This window comes from Triticum aestivum, chromosome 3B (assembly GCF_018294505.1).
Source record: "Triticum aestivum cultivar Chinese Spring chromosome 3B, IWGSC CS RefSeq v2.1, whole genome shotgun sequence".
In the NCBI taxonomy this organism is placed as follows: domain Eukaryota; kingdom Viridiplantae; phylum Streptophyta; class Magnoliopsida; order Poales; family Poaceae; genus Triticum; species Triticum aestivum.
Window position 1 is genome coordinate 790,042,286 of NC_057801.1, and position 12,158 is coordinate 790,054,443.

General features: G+C 41.7%; 1 pseudogene; it reads left to right on the forward strand.

The window, feature by feature from the left end:
- The first annotated feature begins 719 nt into the window (after window positions 1–719).
- LOC123067919 (uncharacterized) lies at window positions 720–9,882 on the forward strand (annotated as a pseudogene).
- The last annotated feature ends 2,276 nt before the right edge of the window (window positions 9,883–12,158 follow it).

A 12,158-nucleotide genomic window follows, 5' to 3' on the forward strand; every position in this document is an offset into this window, starting at 1 on the left:
TCAAGGTCAATGTTGATGCGAGCTATTACGAGCAAGACGGCTATGGTAGTATGGGAGTTGTTCTTCGAGACCATATTGAAGCGCTGGTTCGGGCACAAGCACTTTGGTATCAATTTGCACAAAATGCTAGCGCTATGGGCTCCTTGGTGCTTCATGATGGCATTCGTCTTACTCTTGGACATCTCAAGGTGATCATCGAAAGTGATGCTCAAGATGTTGTGTGAATGCTAAATGAGGCAAGTTTTTCAAGAGCAGACCTGGCATACATATGCTATGGGATTTAGGAGGTAAGCTCCAGTTTTCAATCTTTCTCCACTGTCCTAGAAGATGTATTTGGGTGCATTATACCCCTGCTTTTCTTCTAGGATGTATTCGCACACACTGTAATCCTCCTGAGTAATTCAATATAACCTGTTGTTGCAAAAAACACAAAGTGTCCGGCCTACTCAGAGCATCCCTTTGTTGTCATTCAAGTGACGATCTTACGAAGAGGTACCCTTGGAATGCAGGGGCACGTGACATGGCGCCAAGCGGGAACAGACCGCCACTCCTTGGGTCCCATGGGAGCTTCGGTAGGAGGAGTGAAAGGAATCTCCTTTCACACCTAGCTCGACATCAGCCACGAAGTCTGGATCGACACCTCTAGGGTAGGAGGCGTCGACACCTGTGCCTCCAGCAAGTCTCGCTGGATTGGGGGAGACACAACTTTGTGACCACTGATGGCCGCCGCCGAGCACGTTCACATGACACCATATCCACGGTCTTTGACGCCAATCTTCCTGACGGACTCACGTCTCGACCATCGTACCCACATTTGTTTTTGTTTTCAGCAGTGAAAAAAAAGAGCACATTTGTTTTCACCGCTCGATCAATCAATAATAAAAAAAGGAAAGACACGGCAACGGCTCCCAACTCAGAAAAAGGAAGGCGCCGCCGCTGACCCGATCCGGATCCAGCCCCAGCCCCAACCCCACCTTGGCAAAGCCGTGTCCGCCCGCCGCCACCGCCTCCGCCCCGGCTATAAAGCTCTGCCCTTTGGCCGGCCCGCTCCTCCTCTCTTCGCCCGGGCCGCGCCTCTCGCCTCCTTCATCCGTCCTCGCTTCGTCCCCGTGGTGATCTCCGTGCCGGCCTCCCATTCCAAATCCATCCGCCCTGCTCCCTCTCCGCCTGCGGGGCCGCGCCGCTCCCCGAGGACGCGGGCAGGCGCCCGGGGCTCGACCAAGAAGCGGGCGACCGGCAGCGGGGGCACCGACGTCGTGCGCCAGCTGCGCGCGCTCGTCGCCGCGCGGTGCCAGGCGGGCGGTGGTGCTCGTCCACGTGCACCTGCTAGTCGCCGCCTGGTCTGGGCGGCAGTTCACGCGGTCGCACTCCTCCGCCGTCACCGCTCTGTTCAAGATCGTCTTCCTCGGATCGACCCGCCCTTCCGAGGCAATGTGTAGGGCCTCTCGTCCTCGCGCGTCTGGTGAGGCGATTCGTCCTTGATTCATGCCTCGCCTCTGATTCCATGTTGCTCCTCATCGCTCGATTCGTCCGTTTAGAGTAGAAGAATCGCGTCTGATTTTGTTTCATTCAGTTTTGCTCGTCCTCGATTCCTCTGTTTTCAAGAAGCGCGTCTGATTTGATTGGTTATGCTCGTCTTTGATTCGACCGTTTAGGCTCGTCCTCGCCGTCACCCGTTTAGAAGCGCTTCTGATGTGATTTTGCTCGTCTTCACCGTCACCCTGATGCTATCGTGTGTTCTTGGGGGTCTTTGTCCCTGCGTCTCTGGTTCACCGTCCTGTTTGCAAGCTAACTTGTTGGTGCGCTTCTGTTATCTGACGATCTTGCATTTCGTGTTAGCGATGGAGCGATGGTTCTTGCGTTTCTGTTTGAGAAACTTGTGACGATTTGTGACGATCCTGCCCGTGTTGTCCGTTAGTTATTTTCATATCTCAAATCGCATGCGCCCTTGTTATACTCTGGTTGCCCTCTGTCGATTCTTGTTCTACCGACAGGCGTGTGTGCTCCCATCCTAGATGCAGAGAGTCCTGTTCTTGTCTGTTACGGTTGTTCTGATGTTGTTCTTTTCAATTGCTTATTGTTATCATGCTTTGCTTATGTTCCCATATGGCACGATTGTTTGATTGATTGCCCTGAGATGGATTGTTGTTTGTTGTTTGACTGATTGCCCTGAGATGGATTGTTGTTTGTTGCTTGACTGATTGCCCTGAGATGGATTGTTGTTTGTTGCTTGACTGATTGCCTTGAAATGGATTGTTGTTTGTTGCTTGATTGATTGCCTTGAGATGGATTGTGGATTGTTGTTTGAATGATTGCCTTGAGATGGATTGTTGATTGTTGTTTGTTGCTGTTTGTTGCCTTGAGATGGTAGATGTGTATATGGCACGATTGATTCCTGTTTGTTCATGGTTATTACAATTGATTGATTGATTGATGGCTGTTTGTCGATTGGTATCTAACTTTGGTATTGCCAGTTCCTGATCATATGTAACAGACCTAGCACTATTCTTTTTTCTGAACTTTTTTGTGATTATGTCTTATGTGTATATCATATTCTCCTTTTGGTATTACTGTTGTCCAGTCCTTGGAATAATGCTTTTCTAAGTATTTAAGGTACAAACATGTTGATATGGACATATCTCATTTGCTCTTTATTGTGTTGCTAAGGACACTAATGGGTTGTATAGTGCAGGTATATTTACATTCTTTACATTTTGTGATGCTGATGCCTGTAGTCCCAAAGTGTTTATTTACCCAAATTTTGCTACTGGAACTTTTGGTTTTAGATATTGGCACCTGATATTTGCATGGATGTTTTCATGATGCCTAATTTGATTCATTATCGTTGTTCTGATGGTGTGCTTCTGGTTTAACTGAAGTCGTGGATCGCTCATCAACCTGGTGTGTGTTTCGATGATAATCCCTCTCGAATTTTACTCGTTCCTATATTTTACACAATGTTTATCTCATGGCTGGTAATGGTAACCTTATGAATGCATAGCCCACATTTTAGCTAGTTATATATAGTAATGCCATACTTGCTTGGATGATGTTTTGTATATGCAAGTGTGGTGGGCTCACATATTGTGTCGCTATCTACCTACGCAGCTGAGCTCTTTCTGGGTAGGACAGAGGTACAATATTTACATCCATGGCAGAACCTGAACTCATCAAAGGTCCTTGCCCTCAAGAGGTTTGGCACTGCACTCCTGACTTTGCTCGAGAAAAATAACCTTTTGCACATTTATATTTATATTTATGATTATGATATTTTTTTCTACAGGAAGATGACAAAATTATTGATCTTGTAAGAAAGTATGAACCAACAAAATGGTCTCATTGCAAGGACCTGCAGAAGGACCCTCCCACCTCATGCAGCGCAGGTGATTTCCCCTCTGCCCTGTTTGATTCCGTCCAGATCTTGCCCTGAATTGTATTGCGTCTGGATGAGCACGCCGTTGGCGTGGTCTAGTTGTTAACTGTTGTTACTGGTCATGGGGGTTAGGTTGTCGATTATTTAGTTGTATTGTCACAGTGCTTTTAGGTTTGCTGGATTGATTGGTGGTGAATACTGCTTATGAATTGTACATGGATTACTAATATGATTGACTCATGTCAAGTGTGTGATGTATCTTCTAAGCGGGTCACTAAACAAACCCTTGGATTTTGTTCTGTTAGGTTATGAAGTATGCCAACCTTATTACCGTTTACAGTCAGTACCACATGGGCAGAACATGCACCACCCTGTAGCACTATATGCTATCTTAACTGTTGTAGCCAAAAGAAATTAAAATTGCCAATGACTTCACATTTTATATGGACAGTTAGGCATGACTAGCACTATTTAAGAAACATAAACAGTACCAATCTAATCTATTAGGCATGGTCTAGACTATTTAAGAAATATAAACAATACCAACCAAATCAATAGGGAGAAATTTTGAGAGTGAACTACTCCCTCCATCCGAAAATAAGTGTCTCAAGGTTAGCACAATTTTGTACTAAAGCTAGTACAAAGTTAAGACACTTATTTTGGGACGGAGGAAGTATGTTTTAGGAGGTGAGGTGCCAATGGTCACCTGTCTTCCTTAGTCTATTAATGCATACTGGAATAAATATAATTACTTAAGCAACTTTATCTTTGGTAGTGTTGTTTAAATCTGGTTTGAGAAACACGAACAGTACTAGCCTGATCAATAGAGAGATTTGTCAAAAGTGGCCTCTGTTTTAGTAGGTTGTAATGGTCACCTGTTTTCCTTGGTCTATCAATGCATACATGAAGAAATATAATTACTGAAGCAACTTTAGCATTGTTAATGTTGTGTAAACCTCATGTTCTGTGTTTTTGTGGAAAATAAGTGGCTTCAGTGGATGTCCTGGGTGACTTGATGTTTTTTAATACAGTAGTTGGTTCCACTAACCTCTTGAAATTAAGATCAATGAACTTTGAATTATTCTAATTATTGTACTGGACGTGTATATGATGGATAACCCTGATAATACAATTTCATGCCTAATTCTGAACTTGTTCACACATAACTAAAGCTGGCTAATGTTTGATCTCGTAGCAAATATGACTTTTTTCTTGCTCATACTTGACTGGCTTCATACATATGCTTGTCTGACTGTTGTGTAATACTGTATTACTTTCCTTTTATTCGGGCATGTTCCACTTGCAGGCCACTATCATGTTCCACTGGCAGGCCACTATCATGGGACCCTCAGACAGCCCGTTTACTAGTGGTCTATTTTTGGTGAACATCCATTTCCCACTGGATTATCCCTTCAAGCCCCCAAAGGTAATCTCCGGTATACCGAGGTAACCTTTGGAAAAAAGAGTTCATATTAATTCTATGATATTGGAATTGCTGTTACACAAATGTCTTGGGGGTCCTCAAACAATTAGTTTGCTGCTGCTTGCTATCTTATCTATTTTTTCTGACATTCAGACATGAACATATTTCAGGTCTCTTCCATCAACAGCAACGACAGCATTTGCCTTGAGATGGGTAGCCTGAAATGACATGGAGCACGGCTTTGACCATATCAAAGGTAATGATCTGCATTCCTAGCTTAGTTGTTCCATTTTTGCTTAAAGATTGTTGCTGATATAAGCTTGGTTCCTTCAGCAACTTAATCTCACAAAAATTCTTCATTTATATTTCTCTAACATTTACCCGTATCTGTTAACAGGTCCTCCTATCAATCTGTTCGTTGCTGACGGACCCCAACCCCAGTGATCCTCTAGTGCCTGAGATTGCTCACATATACAAGACTGATTGGGCCAAGTATGAGTCCATGGCACGCTCCTGGACACAGAAGTACGCCATGGCTGGATTTATAGGCAAGCAATGTCGAGAGAGGTATTCCTTTGATTTTATTTTGTTTTTATGGTTTGCTGAAATGCATTTCCCCCCTCCATGCAAGACAAACGGTGTGATGTTTGCTAATTTCAAAACACATTGATTACTTCCATTTGTGTACTTCTATTTGTTCTTAGTTCTTCTCACCTATAGCTAAAGTCAAAGACGACAAACCGGGTGAATTATTGGAGTTGCAGGACGATAAATCATCCGTAAGTTTCTATGCTTTCAAATGGTCAGAGTTTGAATTTTGATCAGTTTTTCTGACTTGTTTTATACTGAATCCTTGATTCCTTGATAACTTCGATACACACACATGAATAATTGCTTGTGCTGTTATGACCATAAACTAATTTCTGAGTATCTTTGACTCATATGATGCTTATTACATAACAGGTCATCTGAATCTTCATTTTTAAATATGACTGCTGGTGCTGCCGATGATGTAAGCTACTTTTCTTGCTTCAAGAATAATAGAAACATCATTGGCATCACACTCACATTTTAAGTTGCTCATGTCATTTCAGGCTAGCCATCGGCTTGGAACTGATGAGAGACAACCGTTGTTGCCAACTTGAAACATATATTGTTTTAGGTATGCATGGCTTATCTCTTCTCCTCTCGCGTCTGGTGAGGCAATTCGTCCTCGGTTCGTGCCTCTCCTCCTCTCACGTCTGGTGAGGCATTCGTTCTCGATTCCCTCTCCTCTCTCCTCTGACTTTGTGTTGCTCGTCCCTGCTGGATTCATCGTTTAGATTAGAAGAATCGCGTCTGATTTGTCAGTTTGCTCGTTCTCAATTCGTCTGTCTTGAAGCGCGTCTGATTTGACTAATTTTTCTCGTCCTTGATTCGTCCGTGTAGATAGAAAATCGCGTCTGGTTTGATTTACTCGTCCTCCTCGTAACTTTAGAGTCGCTTGTGAAATGATTTTGCTTGTCCTCGTTGTTGCCCTGATGCTCTCGCGTGTTCTTGGGGCCGTTTCGTCGGGGGTATCCATCCCTGCGACTCTGGGAGGAAGCGGGCGAGCGAGCGAGCGGTCGGTCGGTCTGGTTTGCAGGCGAGCGACTCTGGGAGGAAGCGGGCGAGCGAGGGAGCGGTCGGTCGGTCTGGTTTGCAAGCTAAAGTCTGTTTGAGAAACTTCTGTTCCTGCGTTTCGTGTTCACGGTGGAGCGAGGTTCCTGCATTTACTTGTGCGTACGCTTCTATTATCTGATGATCCTGCGTTTCATGTTCGCGTCGGGGAGACGGTTGCAGGAACGATCGGTTCTGGTTTCGAAATTAGAGCGCTGTCAAGTCGGTTCCTCTGTTCCATCAGTTGTGTTGTTCATCCGTTATTTTCATATCTCAAACGCATGATCTTGATACTCTGGTTGCCCTCTACCGATTCTTGTTCTACTGGAAGGCGTGTGTGCTCCCATTCTAGATGCAGAGAATCTCGTTCTTGTCTGTTACGGTTGTTCTGATGCTGTTCTTTTCAATTGTTTATTGTTATCATGCTTTGCTTATCTTCCCATATGGCACGATTGATTGATTGTTGTTTGATGTTTTATTGATTGATTGCCTTGAGATGGATTGTTGTTTGTTGTTTGATTGATTGCCTTGAGATGGACTGTTGCTTGTTGTTTGATTGATTGCCTTGAGATGGATTGTTGCTTGTTGTTTGATTGATTGCCTTGAGATGGATTGTTGTTTGTTGTTTGATTGATTGCCTTAAGATGGATTGTTTGTTGTTTGATGATTGATTGCCTTAAGAAGGTACAAACCATGTAGGCCGATTGTTTGTTGTTTGTTGCCTTGAGATATTACATGTTTATATGGCACGATTGGTTGATGTTTGTTCATGGTTATTACAATTGATTGATTGTTGTTTGTTGATTGGTATCCAACTTTGGTATTGGTAGTTGCTGATCATAGGTAACAGACCTAGCGCTATTCTATTTTCTGAACTTTTTTGTGATTATTATGCCTTCACATTGCACTACTCCCAGATCCATATCGACATGCCCAAGCCGTCTGATGAGGACAAAGATGTAAGGAACTCCTCCCAAAAATCTCTCTTGCTCCTTGTATTAACTTGGCGACTTGATTTACATGTTAAATTATTATTTTCGTGGAACTGGAGCTCCTTGCTGTAACCCAAAAAAACTATAATTACACCAACTGGGAGCAGCTTGCGTAATTATAGATTGTTTGGGTGCAGTAATGACTTTCTGAGCGTGCACCACTTTCAGGTTATGAAAAAAATGGGGAAAAAAGATTGACTTCCTCTCTGTTTCTTATACAAGGCATGCAGAAGATGTGCGGCAAGTAAGTAACTCATTATGTTGATATTTAGAGTGTACTACTTCACAGTGCCATCTTTCCCAACAGATTGAATTTTTTTGTATTGATATTTTGTTGAATAGTATCACATGTTTGTTTGCATTTCATACTTTGGAAACGTTGATAGTATTTTTCCTGCAATAGGCACAGGAGTTCCTCTCAAAGTTAGGTGATCTTAGCCAAACTCTGATTTTTGCCAAAATTGAGAATCTGGAGGTAATTAACATGTATTTTTCTCTATTGAGCTATTTTGTTTGTTCTTTAGGTGTTCTAATTTCAGAAACCGTTGTTACTCGTGTTGTGGACAGAACGACGGACAACCTAAGGCCTACTCATCTGGAGGCAACTGATGTGGCAAACGCGGTGCTGGACGGTTAGTTTTTGCCTCTTGCAGATATATTATACTTTGGTGATCCTGTACAGCTGCTCATTACTGCACCCAAACAAACTATAACTACACAAGCTGTAACATGAAATCACAATTGTTTTGTTCAGGTAGCGATGCCATTCTCCTTGGTGCTGAGACTCTCCGTGGGTTGTATCCAGTTGAGACTATTTCAATAGTAGGCAGAATTTGTGCTGAGGTGAACTTTCTTTTGGAGGTCTATGTTCTCTTGATAAACAAGGGCCTGTTGTGACGGCATTTGTTGATAGGTTCCCTTTTGTAGCTCAAATCAGACTTCAATACTAAAATGTTACAAATAAATACTTTCTTCCGAACAGCCCCTAGATGTGTTCTCAACAAGTATATCTTTGGTGCTCTAATGGAATCTAATAGAAATTCTCTCCTTCCTGCCTTTCTTCATATTTGTGATACATTTTCATGAATTTTTTCACAGGCTGGGAAGGTCTTCAACCAGGATTTGTACTTCAAGAGAACCATGAAATACCCATGACCCACTTGGAGTCTATTGGTTCCTCTGCAGTGCGTATTTTGTTTCTTTTCATTTTCCAACCTTTTGTTAGTGTTTACAGGGGAACAATTTCTGTCTTTCCATTGATTGAATATCAGGCTGTGACACTTGGGTTTATAAGTCTGATGAAATAGTTCACTACCTATTTTCCAGGTTCGGGCTGCTATTAAAGTTAAGGCTTCGGTCATCATTTGCTTCACCTCATCTGGATGGGAGAAAAGGAGTATTTCTTCTTATAGGCGCTTCACCTCATCTTGTAGTTTAATAGAAATTGATTCATATATTATGCTGTATTGAGTATCTGCAGGCTAATTGCCAAGTACAGGCCCACCATGCCACTCCTCGTCTAAAAACAAATCAATTGAAGTGGAGCTTCACAAGCGCATTTGAAGTATGTGAACAACCTGTTTCCTTGTAACCTTTTTAGTGTGGTGTTCAACTAGACTCACTATAGAATCTTGCCTGATAAGAAACAATATTGCTTATGTTGGACCAAGACTTGTCTCTGGTGTTTGGCAGTGTGCCGTTGTTATAACACATATTTGTTGCATTATCTTCCTGTAGGCAAGACAATCACTCATAGTTAGAGGCCTCTTTCCCATGCTTGCTGATCCACGTCACCCGGTGAGTTAACCTGCCTTCCATCTGTTGGCTACATCAACCATTCTTTGGTGGTTCTTTTCAATTTTAGAATACATGACCCAGTATGTATAATATGAAAAATAGGAACTACCTATAAATATCAACGTCTTTGTTCTGAACATAAAGGGGATAATGGCAGTCGGTGTTAGTGCATATTCCCAATATGTAAAAAGTGGATGCTTTACAGACACCAGGCCAGTGAATTAATTCTGCTTTTAGGGTTTTTGCTTGCATCATGTTGTACTTACAAATGGAATAAACACTAGACTGTAGTTCACTTTCAAACTGTTGGCAAGTCATCATAAGCTTGGTTAATCAGTACATTATTTCGAACTTGACTGGTGGCTTGTGTGTTTATTCTGTATAATATAAACGCAATACTTGAGCTTATAAGCTGGTGTGCACTAGTGAGGTTGATGTTTGGAGGTTTCATCTTGCATCCACCTTGAATTATTTGGTAGCTAGAATTACTTGATTTGGACCCAACAAGTAAGAAGCTTGGTTTGCCTGGTGATTTGTACTGACATTGTTTCTCTGCCCTGCAGGCTGAATCTACTAGCACTAGAAATAAATCAGTGTGGAAGGTTGCTCTTGACCACGGCAAAGCATCCGGTGTGATCAAGTCACATGGCTTACCTTAGCCAGAATTTCTATAAGAATGTTGCTCATGTTACATGCCTTGCTTTCTCTAGTAAGTAGAACAAGAATACATTAACATTTCTTTTATGTCCGTATGCATACACTCATAATATTTGAATTACAAACCAAATTATAAATAAATAAGCATGTGTCTCTGTGCCTACAAACTTGTGGGTATTGATGAAGACACTTAATCAGCCTCTAACTAGCTTCCTATTTTCAGGAACGAAGATCTGGATCACCCTCGCCCCTTGTGAGAAATCAGTTTACTCATTCAAGTTCTAGAAATTCTTTATAGCTTTTTGAGTTTACTTCGGTCTTGCATGTATTAGCTTTCTGTTTGTGCCCCTATCTATGTATGTTTCTTGTGTGCAAGTGCTCCATTCTATGTGTGTGACTATGTGTGGCTTGACTGTGTGTCTGTGTGTGTGTGTGTGTATGGTTTGACTGTGTTTGACTGTGTGTGGCTTGACTGTGTGTGACTGTGTGTGATTTGACTGTGTGTGTGCTTGACTCTCTGTTTGTGTGACTCTGTGTGTGCTTGACTCTGTGTGTGTGTGATTGTTGCATTTGTTTGATGGTGTGGCCTGTATGCTTGAATGATGATTGGTGTGGTTTAACACTGCCTTTGCCGGTCCCAAGCCCGGATGTGAAAATAGGGAGGGAGCTGCATTTACCTCCTTTGTATTTTATATGTATTCACTTCTGAATTTTGTGGCTGATGGCATTCTAGTTTACCTAGATGGTTAGCTTGTTAATTACTCCCTCCGTCCGGAAATACTTGTCATCAAAATGGATAAAAGGGGATGTATGTAGACGTATTACATCTCTTTTTGTCCATTTTGATGACAAGTATTTTTGGACGGAGGGAGTAGTTTTGTGCATGCAAGACTTGAAATCTAGCTGATGTAGTGTTTAGTTTTTGTGCATGCTAATGGTTTTGTTGTGCACCTTTTTAAAGATGTGGCCCGTTTCCCCCTCTATTTTCCTCTTTTGGATGTTAGCTAGCATTTGCTGTGTTTCTGTATTGATTATCTGTTGTAAGATATTGTTAGCATATATAGTTCAGAGATAAATGTCTTTGTTTGCAGCAGTACATTTTATTCATTCCAATGGTGATTTTACTACTGGTTTTTGTGTGTTGGAACTCTTGCGGAAGTTCTCTACCCCAGTACCAATGTATATCTATTTCTGTGTCATTTTGATCATTGAAGCCAGTGGTATGTTTTATTTGAGATGAGTGATGTGATTACATTGTACCGGACAGGTGACTGCAGTAGACCCACAACAGCAATTATCTAGTTACTTTAACAGGGCTTTTGAACAATCAGGTAGTTCACAGCAATTATCTAGTTTTACTTATATTCGGGAATGGAGCTTCTTCACTTCCTAGATGCAGCAGGTTGTCCATGTTGTGTGTGTTCAATTTTTGTGATTCACATATATTTTCATTTCAGCAGCTGTCCATGTTGTGTGTTCCATATGGATTAGACGCTGTCAACTACTTTGTCTTCAATGTCGCGGCTCCTTGTTGGGTCTTAGTACTTCTTATGTGTGTTCAATTTTTAATCCCCATTACGCGTGATGCTCTTTGTTTCTGTGTAATTTGAACCTCTGCTTGTGCTCTTGTGACTTGTGAGCGGTGTCTCTGCTCTTGTGGACACACATGATTTGAACTGTGATTCTGCTAGTGAGGCAAGCATGATTTCGCGACGTTTCCATGTGATTTTGAACTATGTCTGTGTTATGATCTTGTGAAAACGTTGCGTGAATATTTATTGCCAATCATGTGTCTTGCCAATACTGCCTTTGGTTGATTGTGTGGCTTGTTGCTTAGCTGAATGATTGGTTGTAGTGTTTGCTAATTTTTTTGTGTTTAGTAGTTTTGTAGTTTAACACTGCCTTTGCCGGTCCCAAGCCCGGATGAGAAAATGTGGAGGGGACTGCAGTTAGCTCCTCTGTTTAGAACTTTCACGGTCTCCAAATATTTTTCAATGAATAGTAGTGAATGAAGTGAGTAGAAATCACACAATGTGGTGGCAAGCTTTGGAATGCATCCTTTTTGATAAAAAGGATTAAAAAATAAAAAAACTCAAAATTAAAATATTCTAAAAAATAAAAGTCTCAAAAATATAAAAGATTTAAAAAAATAGAATACTAAAAAAATAACAAACTCAAAATTATAGAAGATTCAAAATAATAGAAAGAGTTAAAACAATAAATAGACTCAAAGTAATAAATGACTCAAAACTATAGAAAGACTCAAAAACAAGAAAAG